This window comes from Dasypus novemcinctus, chromosome 12 (genome assembly GCF_030445035.2).
Source record: "Dasypus novemcinctus isolate mDasNov1 chromosome 12, mDasNov1.1.hap2, whole genome shotgun sequence".
In the NCBI taxonomy this organism is placed as follows: domain Eukaryota; kingdom Metazoa; phylum Chordata; class Mammalia; order Cingulata; family Dasypodidae; genus Dasypus; species Dasypus novemcinctus.
The window spans coordinates 81,528,877-81,545,190 of record NC_080684.1 but is presented as its reverse complement, the minus strand read 5'-3'; the positions used below and the strand labels follow the sequence as shown (position 1 = coordinate 81,545,190).

Genomic DNA, 16,314 nt, shown 5'->3' with positions numbered 1-16,314 from the left:
ATTGCTTCTACCTCCTTCTCAGGTTTCCATGTTGACATTTTGCATTGCAAGATTTCCTAACTTCACAACCTACATGGGCAGCAATCCTCCCCTATCTGCTTTGTCTCTTACCTGGTTCCAAACTGTCATAGTCTTCTCAGGCAAATTTTCTCAATGCCTATATCATCCAACCATTCCTCTTTCATTTCTAAGCCTTCTCTCAAAGTGGGTCCTAAGTTTTAAATGATATCTTCAGCTTACCCAGTCTTCTCCTTTCCTTCCCTCAGTAGTGCTTGGCTTTAGCATTCTTTAAGAAGTCTTCCTTTCCAGATAATATCTAGAAAGCAAATGTTTCTTGTTGTAGTTTTCCAAGCACACACCATTCTGTACTCCACCCCTTTTATAATACCTAAAGTTACCCTATGATTTTCATATTTCATAACTTTAATTGTATTTTCTCACTCCTAATTTATTATATCTCTATCTCCTTTATTTGAATGTAAACTTTCCAACAGCAGGAATCATATAGTTGTAAATCAGCCTTTGGTACTGTCCAGTCATCATTTTAAAAATGATTTCTATGGTAACAATAAAATAAAAGTATTATGCAAATTTACCTGTTCTTGCATGAGGATATAAATGAACAAATTGTCTTGGTAACCACAAAAAATATATAAACTTGGTTCTATCAGCTCCCCAGTGGGTCCTGAAAGCATTCAGCCTGTTTCTTACCTTGCTCTCTGTCCTGTGGAGCTAATTCAACCATAGACTTGCCTTTGAAGTCAACTGGAACATCATGCATGGGTGAGCTCCAGAGAGCATACAAAAGCAAGAAAAGAAAACTGACATGTTATTCTTAACCAAAGGGACCGGGCTATTTCCGTGTTTCTATACACGCTTGGGCATCCCACAGACTTCAAGAGCTTGCGAATGAAGTAGAAGAAGCTGAAGTTAGCAGTGTGCTGCAAAAGAGCAGCAGATGAAGCCTCAGTAGGAAAAAAAAGTTTTAAATTTCACAGAAATCATTCTTGTGTTTGTTTTCCTTATCAAGAGTCATAGGATTCGCAAATATAAAATCCTTCAAGGCTATAAAACTCCTCCCTAAGAATATCAAGCTCTTCTGGAAATGGCATCCACTCTTCATTCATGGTACAAAAATTGCCTTCTAGACTAGTGTTCAATTCCATGCAACAGACATTTATCTAGACTCTTCACTGAAAAGGATTTGTGCTCATCGAGTTGAGCGCACCAGCACCATCCTCAAGAAGAAAAGCATAAAGCAGCTAGCTCTCCTATTACATAGTCCTCTACAGCTGCTTACAAAGCACACTCTCAAACAGCATCAAACTGCAATGCAGCAACATAGGTGAAAAATAAATTATAGCTTTAGTACTAATTCCCACAGTCAAGGGCTTAAAATTAAATGGCTTCTTGGGAAATAACTTGGTGATATGCATTAAAATTACATACGTACATTTTGACCCTGCAAGTCTTCTAAAAACATTCTATTGTAATAAAAGAAACAACACGAGGCCCCACTACATAATAGTGAATTATGAATTTAGATGGGTTTTCTTTGCCTCCCTAAACTGCAGTGTAGTCATTTGTAAAATGTAGATAATAGTACTTATCTCATAGCCCATGTGAACGTGATACGTGGCATAAGGGAATGGGCCACAAATATTAGTGAAGTGGGTATTATAATCTTCATTTTACAAAGGAACCAACTGCATCCCACAAATGCTAAGTAATTAGCCCAAGGTAATAGCAGGAAGAAGCAAGTATGGGATTTGGATCTAATCTGGTTTGCTTCCAAAGCCTATATATCCCTTCTGCCACCCAGGCTGCTGCTTCACTTAGAGCACCAAAGTGAACAAGGAAAGGAAATGTCAATGGAGAATATCCTCCAAACAGCATTCCAATGATCATAAAAGGATGTCTGCCTTCCTATAGCCCTTTCCTCAAAGTGTACACTTAAATATTAGAATATTAGACTTTCGACCCCCACTTGAGACCCACAAATCTTGGGCACTTGGAGTCAAATGTGAAAATGACTGAAAGATGATCAACCGATGTAGGCTAGAAAATTGAACAGGAACCCGCAAAGCAGAAACTCTGCTTACTGCCAAGATGGGGATTCACCAAAGATGCAGGAAGAGCACTTTGTGCTCCTGGACATTGACGCAGCACTAAGATTTAGTATAAGATAGTGCATTTGCCATCAAAAGCACCAGCAACCAAAATCCTTTGGTCATTTTAGTGTGGTAAAGACCTATTAAGGGGATGAGCTAGTTATGCCAAAGTTAGATTGTTACAAATGATTACACTGGGAATGTATTGAAGAGGCACCACACACAGCTCCTGAAAGAGTTGACCAGGTGAGGGTGCCCACTCTAAAACAGAATTCCTTTTAGGTGTATGGTACTAAAGTTAAATTTGAGGAAGACAATGGAGACCATGATCTAGCATGTGAAAGTCAAACTGAGAATGAGTGAATCTGATATTCAGTGACTTGATTTCTCTTTTTTCTAAATATTTTATTTCTTTTGACTCACAAATTTCACCACATGCCATAATCCCCAATGTATAACACTTAAGCTTTCTCATGTTTTTTTTTCTCTTTATTTTCTTCAAAGGGTCTAAGTCTAAAGGTATATATTTTAAAGGGAAGTCAGAAAGACCATCTCAAACTCTCTAATGTTCATGTTCCAAATCACCCAGTGGAGGTTGGAGGGAAATCCCATTGAAGAAGAATTTTTCAACCATCCCTTCACATTGTATGGAGTTCAAAACTGCCTTCTATGAATGGCTATCCAAATGAAATACACCTACAGAAGTGGCAGCAGTGAGATGAATTCCTTATTTGGGTGTGCCAGAGGCATTCATAAGTCACAGGAGGAATGTGTGTAGGGTCACTGCTGTCATTCTGTGTTTAGACAGGTGGATGATGAACCCTGCCTCCCAAAGCCACTGAGCATCAAGAGCTGCCACATCCTGGAGAAGATGCTACTCTCCATTCTCCAAGAGGGTCTTATTAAGTATTTGTCTGTCTGATTCTCCCTATGATGCATCTTGTATAAATCCATTCAAATAATGGATACTCAGGAGAATCTGTCCTTTGCTACACCCTCCCCATCACCCCAATAATAGGACATCTGTCCTTCCCTGCTGCCCTCTCCCATAAACTGTCAATGGGATGTCTGGTTGTAGGACTGGGGTTTACATTTTTTCTATCCAATTCTTTCCTTCCCCGAATGGAAAAGGCAGAAATGGTTAAGGGTCTTCTCTCTATGGCTACAAAATATATACTCCATCAGACAAAAGGAGAGAGTAATTAAGCTGTTACTGGGCTTTGCAACACACAGGTCTCAAAGGAATTCAGGGCAAAAACTTCAAGGCTTTGTAAGTGAAGTTTAAAAAAAATTTTTTTGTCTGCCTATTCTTTGGCATCCCTGTGCATGCAAAGCTGGTTTCCTTTAAAATCCTAAATTTTCACATTCATGATAGAAAATAAGAATTGAACTAATCCCAATGCCCTCTGTTTAGTGTTAGCTTATATTTGGAATATGTTGGTGAATGGCATCACATTTCTGCCAGAGAATGAAGATATAGGAAGAGTTTTACACATCTAGGGATGTTGTTAGAGACAGCTTTGGAAAGTTTTCCATCATATAGAATGTGTTAGCCCGTCTTCTTGAGTTAGCGAGGAAGTTGCAGTATTTCAAAAGGTAGACACATATGCAATAATTTATACTATTTTAACACATTTCACTTTATACTTATGACCAAATTTTTGAAGAATATTGTGAGGCATAATTAAGGCAGCAGTAAATTCCATCCCATATTCTCACACACACGTGCATACACACATGTCTAATTATAAACCTTTAATAGAGAAAGGCATTTGTGAGGTTCGGAGAGTCAAATCAACTACTAACAGTGTCTGTCATTTAGTTAACTTAAAGAAAAGGACCTAATGAAATAAAAACTTTTTTTTTGCTGATGAAATCAAGTGAAAATTATAAAATCCATTTATTCCATTATTCTGGGTATTCTCATTATTGTTCTCACAACAAGTAATCGGAACCAGTATTCTGATCCTAAAAGATATATTTGATTGTTAAAACTGCTTTCTATCTGTGAGGAAATAGCTTCTCCCTTCACAGTACTAAAGTATGATTGCTAAGAACAATTTTATTATATTATCCAATTAGTTCTTTAAGGTTCTTTTTCTCTCTCTGATTATGCCATAGTGGCTGAGGGAAAGATCACATGTTCTCTACATAAAATCTCCACAGTGCCTTTAGTAACACTGTTCAGATAAAATAATTAAGATAATCAAGGAAAAAAAGTCAATTGAATGAATAAATGATTGAAAATATTTCCAAATTTATAACAATAATTATTATTACTAGGTCCAATGGTTACCATTTTAGTTAGAAAGATCATACACTACACTAACTCTTATCTAACTTGGAATGGAAAGCAAAATTCCCCAAGCCAAGTAGAAATTCTGAACTCTTTAAAATATTTCCTGTTATGGGAAAGAACAAGAAGTTCTTGCCATATGTTTTGGCAATTCTTTTTTATTTACCCATCAATAAATAAATATATAAAGTATTACCATCAAAGAGATGATGATTGGCTTGAGAAAGCTAAAATGTTCATAAATATAATCGACCCAATGAGTAACTCAGAGAATTGCATTGAATTGAATTGGATTGGCATGCTTCAAGGGAGAGCAGCTAAGTTCTGGATTCAAATCTCCCTAGCACTTTGAAAGCACTCGGCTCAAAAAATAAATCCTGGTCTTTAAGATCACATGCCACTTTACACAGGTAATTCTATTGTTATACACATTTTCATACTTGCCAAAAATTACCAACGCCACATCTCATCTGATGGGAAGCAATGTGTGCCTCATATGTTTCTAAGTACATACTTTCTAGGTGACTTCTTTGCCACTTGAAAATTAAACCATTCTTGATGTTTTTTTAAATTAAAATTATAAGTGTTGCTAACATGAAACTATTTTTGCAAATGTCACCAAATGGAATTTCTTTTAAAGATCAACAGCATCATCAGAAAACACACCTAAAAATGGAGCGGTATTATTCATGCGTCACTCACAGCATTTTACATATTAAGGCCAGAGTCAACCAACAAGGCAGAGAACTCAAGGAACTTTTTTTTAAAAACTAAACTGAGTTATTAACTTAGCCTATTTAAAACCATCTTCCTTATGTTTTTACATTGAAATTGACAAGGAGTCTCCCAAATTTTGCATGATAAGAATTTGAGAGAGAGTCAAATGCTTTATCCTCACAGTGACAAAACAACCAGTTAATATGGAGGAATTTCAACTTATTAGGACTGCTGGAGAAAAACTGCCTGATTAAATACTTCACTTTCCAACTGCATGTGATGTATTCTTATGGCAAATCACAGAGGCGAAATATTGTTTTCCATTTTCTACTCTCAATTGTGTACCCAGGTGGCAGTGAGATACCAACAATTACATACTGTAGCTAAGTGAAAAGGTTCATGCCTGAAATTAGTGTCAAAATGAAAGGACCAAAGAAAGTTAGGGGCAAGAGGGAGCTGAGTTCACCCTCTGCCTCTACAGACACCAACTCTGCAAGCCATAAGCACTTGGAGGGCAGATTCATTTTTGGAACTCTGGTGGACTGTTCAACTGTTACTATTATAATACCAGCTGCAGAAGCATTCCTTGTTTTTCAAAAGCAGAACATGCTCAAAGCCTCCTGGTAGAAGCTTTATCCTTGCATATCTCAACTAGCAGGTAGGAATCCCCAAAGAATGAGGCTACCTCAGTAGACTCCTCTCATACAAATTAGAAAGTACACACACCCTGTCCTGTTCACTGGCTCAAGGTGCAACTTCTCCAGCTTGCTGCCCCCAGAAAATTAGCACACGCTCAATATATATTATGTAATAGTAACACCTCCTTCTTGGAAGTCCTGTATTCATGTCCACAAATAAAGACAGGGTTGTTACAGTCAGTAAAATAGTCCCACAGTACAGGTCAGATGTAGCAGTTGCTTTAGGAAACACCACCTGTATTTTGCTAACAAATAAAATTTCTACCTTAAGCCTTGGCTTGAGAACATATAAAAATAAAGACATAAATATTTCTTTTAAGAGAAAGGGTACTCAAGGACTACCCTTTTGAATACAATTGAGTAAGAATATTAATGAAACTAACCACAAGAGCTGCCTAAAATATTTGGCATTATAGAGGAGTTCGCATTAGGAGTTTGACAAAGTTTTATTGGAAAAAAAATCCAACATGAAGCATTAACATAATAAAGCTTTATGATGATTAAGGGAATGGCTCTCTTCATGGGAGGCTTGGTCAGCATCTTCTATGACACTGCAAATTGTCCCCGGGGATAGAGAAACAGTCATATACAAACATTACACAATTATATATTTGCTCCTAGAAAACACCAGAAAGTTCATTTTGTATCAAATGAATTAATGTTGATAAAAGTGACAATTTATTCCAGGAAGAAGCAAAATTATGTTTGAAAGTAAAGATTATATATATATATACTACTTTAGTAGGATCTTTGGTCCTAATATAAATGCTTAAAGGTCTTTAAGGGCCCTGGGTTATAAATTTAGGAATATTATTTTCTCTATTTCTGTTAGCTTTCTTCTGGTTGTCTACCTCTCCCTTTTCTGTTTCCCTCCCTTCTTCCGAGCCTCAATCATGCATTGATTCACACTCTTTGCCAGGCACCATGCTAGGCAGTGGGACTCTTTCTTCGAGAACTTCTAGTTTTGCCTTTACTTCTTTGTCTTATTTCACTGCTGGTTCCCTGAATCCTTTGCCATCATTTAATTTGGGCACATCCATAAACATGTACCCTGGTGAACACAGGAAATATATATATAACTGTACATTCTTTCAAATATTTTTGGTTGTTGCAAATATCATGTGTCAAATAATCGATGCAGATAGAATTTTAGGACTTCATTTCTGAAACAGGATTTGTGGGGGGCCTGGGCTTTGACTCAGCCTTTGAAAGATGGGAGGCATTGAGAAAGCAGTGGCAGAATCATTTTTGGTGCAGGAATGATCAGAGAATGATCAGACAAAATTCACAGGGCAATGAGCAGATCAATCTTCTGGCACAGAAAATTCCTACTCAGAAATAGGCAGTGATGCAGCTGGGAAGAAAGACCAAAGTCAAATAGTAGGAGGTTTAATGAAGGTCTGAAATTTTAAAATTTTATTCTGTTGGCCCTGAGGCATCCCTGCACTGAGAGGGGAACAACATAATATCAAGGTGGTTACAATCTATTACAAAAGCAGAAACCTTGCTTGTAATACACATTGCTTTGTTCTGAGCATCTTGAACAAATCTAGAACATCATAGATGCTCAATAACATTTATTGAATGACTAGAAGAACCTGAAGACCTAGGTTTAAAGGCATCTCAGTGGCTTACTAGCTCTGTGATCTCAAGTAAATTGTTTAACTTCTCAAAGCTTCAGTTTCCTCATAAACTAACAGGCATAATGACGCTATCTTTTGCGTTAGGTAGCTGAGAAGATTAGATTTAAAAACAAAGATAAAGGGCTTAGCACATGGCCTACCATAGAGTAAATAAATCCCAGCCAGTAATAATTAGAATAAAAAATCCCTTAGAATAGTACAAGAAGCATTAGAAGGAAGTATAAAACAATAAAACCAACTTAGTGTCTGCTGAATTCAGACCTCAATAGTGAAGGAAAAAAGATGGATTTAACCATTTTTAATTACATTGCAGTAATATAACTTCTTAAAGCACATTCTGTCTTACCAATATATTCTTTTACATTGGCATATATGCCTAAAATATATTTTCAGCCATTTAAAGAATACAGGACAGAAACACAAGTTCCGAAATGCTATGGATTGTGATGTGATTAGTGGATGATCTATGCATAATTGATCAGACTCCCATGATCTGCAAAATATTCAATATTGAATTAATGGTGGCTATTAAATTAAGAGACACAAGGATAATCCCTGGCACAGAGTAGGTACTGTTGGGTAAATGAATGTTTTTAAAATTCATGTGGGAAGACATTTTAAAAATAAGTCCTAGCAAATCAGATTTTTCTTTGAGTGTTTCCTCAAAACTCAGTATATTCAAGATGTCTGCAATAAACTATATTAAAACCCAGTATGATTGTGATAATTAACTATACACCATATGTTCCTGACCACTGTGCACTAACTCTGTCTTGCTTTCTCTAAAGAAATTTCTAGCCTTATGATATATTTCAGTCTTTGCATTTGGACCATAAACTCAATTGTAACAAAAGCATAGGAAATTCAAGGACTTAGGACTCACAAGTACACTGTGCTTAAATAATGTTAAACAACATTAAGAACATAAATGTATGGCTTACAGATATCATTATTAAGGATGCACAAAGGTTTTAAACAAATGATACACTATTGTAGTGTACCATGACTTCAAGCAATTTTATGGACTCAGGGTCACTCTCAGTTTATGCAGGCCATCTCTTGATAAACAGATTATAAACACCATTGAACAAACCACAATTTTCACATTTTAAATGGGAACAAATTTTTAAATGCTTCAATTAATTATTAATGAGTGCTAGAATGTATAATTAAGCCTTTTAATGCATGTTTTATTTTTTAAATCATTCTGATATCATTTAAACCAAAGCTATCTACTAATGGCACTGCAAATTAAAATCTGCTGCTGGATCACAGAAGAGATAGAACACATAACACCCATAGATAAAACTTTACCATGTGCCCTTGTCAGCATGTTAGAGCAGTAACTTGAGGGTAACTCCTTTACTAGCTAAGAAGGCCCCTCTCTGACAAGTTCATTCTTTGAAATAAGTTTTCTAGATGGTGCCCAGTGTAAATCTGAGGCCAACTGTTTAGTAGAAAATAAACGAAGGAGGCAGATGGAAAGATTTGACCGAATTGTGCAAGTAACTAGCTACTACTAGGAAAATCCACATCCTACCATAAACCTCTTAAACAACCCTATGGCTGGCTCAAATCTTTCAGCATTTCATACATAATTTCTAATGAAACAAGTAGGGTTTTTTCCTCCAAATTCAAGAAAATAAGTCAAACAAATAGCTTCAAAGTCAACGTATCTTTCCGAGTGATGGATAAGGATAATGGCACACCAAAAAGAAAAAGATAAATAGTAAGCAGAAAGAAACGAAGAGTAATCAGTTGTTCTTTAACAGGTGTGTTTGGAGAGGAATATTAGTTACAAAGAGAAAGGAAACATGGGAAAATTCATTAAACCGGAGGAGAACAATAATCAGAATGAGAGGCTGAATTTTACTTTTATAAAAATAAATTACTTTGACAACCTAGTTGTTCAGCAATAAAATTATATTCTCAGTCCAAATAGTCACTATACTCAGTTGAATTGCATAAAAATTTTTCTAATTAGAGTTTAGAACAAAGCAGTTGGGATGCTACTGGCTTTGCGTAACTTTCACAGAAAAGCTGATCTAAGGATTTTCATTTTCACTTACGTGAGAATTGATCTAATATGTCACAACTCCACTTCCCACAGGATTTGATTCTTTAAAAAGTATGTTATTAACTTTACTTGTGTGCACACCCCCTGAAAGAATTGAGTACAAAGATGTTCTGGTAACATGACCTGCAACCATATTAAGGTCATTTATCTGCATTTTCTTATTCAATAAAGATAGGTACAACAACTGCATATTTACATACAGATCTTTTATTTCTTAGTCAACTTTTCAATTTTAAAAAAATATGTGACATCTGGAAAGCAAAGTAAAATCAATTTTGGGATAGCGCATGGCACCTCTTCCTTCTGTTTTCTCACCTTTCACTGACTTTCATACTTTTTTGTTTCTCTTCCTTAAGCCACAAACCATCATATCTAATATTCTTCCTTTTAATATACTGGGACTTTTTGTAAGGAAAAACCAAATTAGTGGCAATCTGGAAATACTCACTGTTTTATCTCAAGAGTTCAATGCAATTGCTTCAGCTGAGATAAATGCTTGAAGACTTTTCTGAAATAACTTTTACATAAGGATAAAATGATTTCTAGGTAAGAGACAATTACCAGCCAATGTTATTATCTCCTGAAAATTGTAAGCTAGAATGAGCAATAAAAACATTCTATTTGGAATGAGATATTAAAGAAGGGCTATTAAAATATTTTACTCAATTCCTATTACACCTTAAAATGAAAGTCATCAAAATGTCATTACAGGCCTTTTCCCCGGATTCTTCAGAGACTGAATTTAATCATTTCAGGAAATTGAGCGCTATCCAACATTCACTTAAATCCTTTGAAATAACAACAAAGCAAAACACGGTGTGGAATTTATAAGAGATTTTATATTAAAATATGTTCATATAAATACAGATACATACCGGGTAGTATTTTTTTCAGATACCTGGAATTAAGTATTTCTTTATGAAATTAATCACTCGTGTAAAGTATTACCTTCAGGACTTTAAGGCATAGAGTAAGAAACCCAAGTCGGGGAGTTACAAGTTGGGCTTCACAAAACCCCAGTCTTATTAAAGCACCAAAATATTAGTTTTTCCTTTAAAAAAAGAAAAAACTTCCAAAATCAAGTTTTGGAGATTACTTCCAGCCACAGTTATTACTTGTATTACAAAGCATAGAATTCTGACTGCTGTTCAACTAAACAGAGCAAAATATTTGTTGAATAAGTGCAACAATAATAATGAAGGCATCTCTGGGTATTCTTTTGAAAATTTAGTACTTCATGAAGATTTGTATAATTTTCAAGCTGGAAGAGACCTTCAACATCACCTAACCCCTGTTCCTAATTTTCTAGTTTCAGGAATAAAATCTGCATGAAATAAAGATCATTTTCATTGATGTCTAATATGACCATTTTTTTTTTCTGAAAGATAAAATACTGCTAGTTTTTAAGACTGAAGGGAAACATGAAAAGTACTTGGATTGTATTTTGTTAACAAAAGCTAGCCCATCTTTAGTAAATGACTAATATTTACACAATTCTTTAAGTTATTCTCATTAAAGCTTTTATATTAAGAAAATAGTTGAAATTTTAAATAGTTATATTTAATAAGTAGGTTTCTAATAAGACTGGCAAAAAGTACATGAAATAGTTTGAAAATCATACTTTAAAAAGGCTCATTTTTACCTTTCAATTCGAGGAAGATGCCACTTCTTATGGAACCCATTTTTCCTGAAGATACTCAGCGCTGGCCAATTTAGAATAAAAACCATTAGCATATTACTAAAAACCCTATACTACACAGCCACAATTTCTCTGGGAAAGAAACTGATGGTGCTTATAAGCAATAAATGTCTGTCCTGGTGCCTGTTTTGTCATCATCATCTTATTAGCAGAGTATATGCTCCCTGCAGCATCAATTAGCCGTTTTTGAGGAAACAGGACTCATCTGCTAAGCAGGGCTGTATACTCCACAGCCTCTTAGTCACTGTGGCTCCTTTCTAACAAGGTTCTAGAATACAAGGAAGTCCAGAGACCATTAATTAGCACGCAAGCAGAACATTCCTGGGAATTACCAACATCGTCTACAACTTCCCCTCAAAGAAGCAGCATGAGACTGAAAGCGACAGAGTCGCCTATAGCGGAGCCTCAGAACATCTGCCTGTTTATGCCTCAGCGCTTGGCAGTGACAAAGCGGAGCCCAACACCATCCGAAAAACTACTCCTGACTTACTCCCGCAGCAGGACCCAGACCTTTGCAGAGGGACAATTTCATGGACAGCCCCAAATAGAGAGGAAGGAAATGGGAGGCATACTCTTTCCCGTCAGTCCACCCAGGGCCACATCATGTGAGTTACACACGCAATGCTAATATAGAAGAACATGAATGCCAATTTCCTCCACTTTGCTCCAAGTTTCAGCGGCCCCTCCACAATAAAAGATAGCTGTTTGTGGAGGCTGGCTTGTTCCATACCATTAACTCAGAACAAAACATATTTTCAGTGGGACAGCGGTGTTTACTTGTAAGAACCGATGAATTGTTAAGCACCATTTATCACTTGCAGACAAAGACGTTCAGCCACAATTTTGGACATAAATCAAGATACATGCTCCTCAATAAGAAAAAAGAGAGAGAGAGAGGGATACTGCTTAAGTCCCCAAAACCACAGAGATTGAGGTCAGATTGGCCATAGCAACCAAGAACAGGACTTGGGCCTCCAGAAGGACCTAGCAACCGATAAATGAGTTCAGATCTCTTTTCATCTCCACTGGTGTGAAAGCCAAAATTAAAAAGATTAGATCACCCTGCACCTATTACAAAAGGCACCACAATGAAAAAGTCATTTCCAGCCTTTGAATCACATCAAATAAATAACATTCATCCTTGCTATAATGAACAACTTTCAAAGTAAATTGAATCTCCATAGTACTGCTTTCCCTGGCTGCACAGTATTTACATAACAATATATCACAGGAAGCTCAGAATGGGTCTAGCAAATGGGAAACTCAGGGATAAAAAGCATCTTTAGCCCCGATTACTGTATACTCAGACTGCTTTTCAGTCCCTCTCATTTAAACAATGTGTTTTATCAGGAACATAAACAAGGTTTTTAAATTGTGGGAAATGAAAGTTTTGGGTCCATTTTTAAATGTCTAGACTCACCCAAATAAACTCCCTTTTGTGGGGCACTGAGAATGCAAAAATCACTTAACCTCCTTAAATCCATGCCCTGGACTCATTTTGGGGACAAAGAATTATCTATGTGTACACTTGCTTCTTTGTTCCTGCCAGCAATTTTTCACCTTAAATATCTCCCGAATTTCTACGTACTACTTCAAATGAAAACACTTACAAATGTTTTAGCATGTGGCTCATTCATTATTTGACATTTCCTAGAAAGCATAAGGTATTATTCTCCATTCTCATAACAATAAATTTCTAGAAAGTTTTAGCAATATCTCCACACACAATGCTCATCGTCTACAGTCTGATTTTGACTAAATTTCTCTCGTTATTAAAAAAAAATCTTAAGGACTAATTTCCAAAAGCACTTTAGCATCCACAAACATTGTGCAATTCAAATATTTCAAGTGAAATATGTTCAAAGACAATTAAATCTATGATAAAATATATGCTAGCAAATTTTATCTTATCGTGGCAGTTCACGTAGACATGACTATTTGAACTCTGCAGGGAATCTCATTAATTTTTAAAACTCTCTGACCTCAGTGCTGTTGAGAGTAGAAATAATTAGAAATTAAGAATGAAAGAGCATCACTTGGATTTTACATAGCCATATGCTCTACATTGCACAAAACATTGCTAACTGTCATCAAACAGAATATTTCCCAGATATAAATGTAAACAGCATGCTAAATGTCACCAGACAGACATAAAAAGCCACTCACCCTTCCGCCCAGCCCAGCTCACACCTCACCTCCGATGATTCTAGTAACACAAAGCCCTTGGAACACAGGTTTGTAGGCAAGTGGCAGCACAGATGATGCCCTCATGAAAACATTTCCCTTTCAAGACTCGCTTTCTGTATCAATGCCTCTCTCATCCACAGAGATGCAAAAATTCAAGATTCGGAGCGTAAATATTTTCTTACCTCAAACTTGTCAGAGGACAGTCCTTGTCACTGTTGCCACCTCCGGTGCCCCCTCTCACCACCGTGGAAACTGGCTTCACTATGTTTACTGCTCTGTGCCTCAGTTACAGCTGTGGCACTCATCTGCCTGCATAGACCCTACAAGGGGAAATGAGAGAGTGAGAGAGTAAGGGGGGAGGGGGAGGGAAATGGATGTGTGTGCATGTGTGTGTGTGTGTGTGAGAGAGAGAGAGAGAGAGAGAGAGAGAGAGAGAGAGGAGGGAGGGAGAGAGGGAGGGAGGACGAGCCTGCTGACTTGAGACTAAGAACCCAAACCTCCGGCCAAGTCAAGCTTGAATAAAAATGATCAAAGCTCTGTCCTTCATCAAGGGAGTAGACAGATATTTTTTTCTCCTCCACTGAAAAGTGGGACTGTCATTGGGGATTCTCACCAGGAGAGCGCAGGCAGAGGCAGACCTTCTCCAGAGTGCGAGTGCTGCCCAGCAGTCCGTGCAGAATACAGGTACCTATTGTTCCAGAGACAGATATGTAGCCAGCCAGTCAGACTCTGACAGATCTCAGCAAACCAGTGAGCCTGCCTTCATTTTAACTCCTTATTTACTAGTGCTTTTTGGTCAAATGCAAAGGTCTTCTCATCCCCCAGGAGAAATAAATGGAGATGATGCAGATGAGCTCATAGCAGAACTAATCTTGTATCTGTTACAAAGGGGGATGTTTCACTGCTGTTATTGAAATGCTGAATTTGATGCAAATATCTTATTTTTCTGGGAAGAATTTGAAGCATTAGATTACACAAGGAAGACCAAGTAAGTTAAAAGCAAACCTTGACATCCAAGAACAGTGCAGCCAATTTAAAAAGAAAGAGAGAAACTGGGGTTATTCCAAGCACCCTGAGTCTAAATATATATGCTCCAGCATGAATGAGGTTACCTAATCCAGAGGGGTCCCCACCTTTTGCACAGGGGTGTGGCACATTGAAAACATTCTGCACAAAGAGCCACTGTGGTAGACCTCTGTTTTCCTAGGGGCTGCAGTTATTTTTGGTTCCTCTCTTTTTCTAGACCCCACTACATTCTCAAGCACCCCTAAAACATTTCCCTTCCCCAATGCCTCACCAGAGTTTAAATTAAAACAAAATTTAATTTAGGCAGTAAAACAAAATTAAAGGCAGTAAAACAAAATTAAGGAAGCTCAAAGGAAAGTAACTTGTTCTACAGTCTCCCTGATGGATCTTGAGATCCAGAGGGTACATTTGATTCTTTAAACTCCAGGACCTTTCCAGATTAATCTTACGGTGGATTTCTAACTTTGATCTTTGTGTATTAATTGAATAATTTTCTCACAAGGAATGAAAGAAGGCAAAATGTCTTCCATTTGATTGTTTAGCATTAAAGAAGACAGGAAATAAAAAAAACAAAGCAAAAAAGTAACTTGTCATTGAGTTAAAACAAGATATGGACCTATATCTCCAAAAAAGAAAAAAGAAAGGTAACATATATAGCACTTTGGATTTTTTTTCTATAGTGAGAAGCAAATCTAATGAATTGTTAACATTCACCCAAGAAGCACTGTGCATATTGTGGCATAGGAAGTGTGATACAGTCTATAAAATGGCTATGAAATTCCTTTGTAAAACGCACACTTAGGCATCACTTTACAAAGCCAGAGGGGAAATATTTCGAGTAATAGATGGAGGTTGAACCATGCATGTCTGTTAGTGGTAAGAAGGCATGTAGTACACTTCTGTGCACTGTCGAACAGCTTTCCCTCAATATCTAAGGAATGTTTTATTTACTAAATAATAAGAAGAAATTGCATTAGGATATTTCAAAACTCCATGAAAAAAGAAAAAGACCTTGAAAATACATTTGCCTCTTTACACTATCTCAAGTCCTAAATGCCAGCATTTTGAAGCCATTTCATGTCATCCTTATTTGACGAGGTCTCTGAGCAATTAATATAGGCTTTAGAAACTCCTTTGGGAAGTAAAACTTGTTTGGCAAATGGATGCTTGACTTGGTGACTCCTGAAAAGTCTACCCTGTGCTTTGTGCTCAGGGAGGGCTTCTATTATGCTGAGGGAAAAGGATGTCAAAAGATTTTACTTGAACTAGGAAAAAGTATGTAAGGTTTCTCACTGAGCTCATCTTAACCTACCAGCCAGCCACAAAAACAAGAGCCTTTAGCACAGTTCCTTCTAAATGGGATGAACTAAATTTTTTTCAAACCTATTTTAAAGAACATGCAAGTTCAAGGAGCGGCCTCATTTATCATGATTCTGTTGATAGCAAAATAGCAGAGGCCTATTCAAGGAAGATTATAGATACACATAGAGGACAGAGCTGGATCACAGCAGAGGGGACAGTTCCCCTACAAGGCTCCCATAACAGCCTCTAACGCTGCGGTTTCAAAAGGGCACCTAAACTCTCCCTCCTGAGCATGTGATAAGACTTAGGTTTAAGTACACTTAATTAGAGCATTACCCAGGCCCCATCCAGAGGTTATTATCTTTTATATTCTTTCCTTTTCCTTTTGATCTTTCAGTTCAACTTCTCTTGTCTTGAAAAAAAACTAAGTTTGGTACACCAAACAGATTTTAAATACTCAGAAAAAAAAAACGTGCTTGAATAAGGACAGTTCTGGCAGTTGGGGTCCATTATTTTCTGGAGGCATATGCAGGAAGTTATCAACATTAATGAGAATAA

At 36.8% G+C, this 16,314-nt stretch overlaps 1 long non-coding RNA gene across 13 annotated transcripts in view; it reads right to left on the bottom strand.

Moving 5' to 3' along the window:
* Positions 1-14,307, bottom strand: part of LOC111765513 (uncharacterized) — a 149,006-nt gene extending 134,699 nt beyond the window's left edge. For all 13 annotated transcript variants that reach the window (XR_011650288.1, XR_009188318.2, XR_009188319.2 and 10 more), the window contains exons 1-3: positions 14,042-14,307; positions 13,611-13,748; positions 11,185-11,245 (exon numbers count right to left, since the gene is read on the bottom strand). This is a non-coding gene — a long non-coding RNA (uncharacterized lncRNA). The remainder of the gene's footprint in view (positions 1-11,184; positions 11,246-13,610; positions 13,749-14,041) is intronic.
* Positions 14,308-16,314: the final 2,007 nt, after the last annotated feature.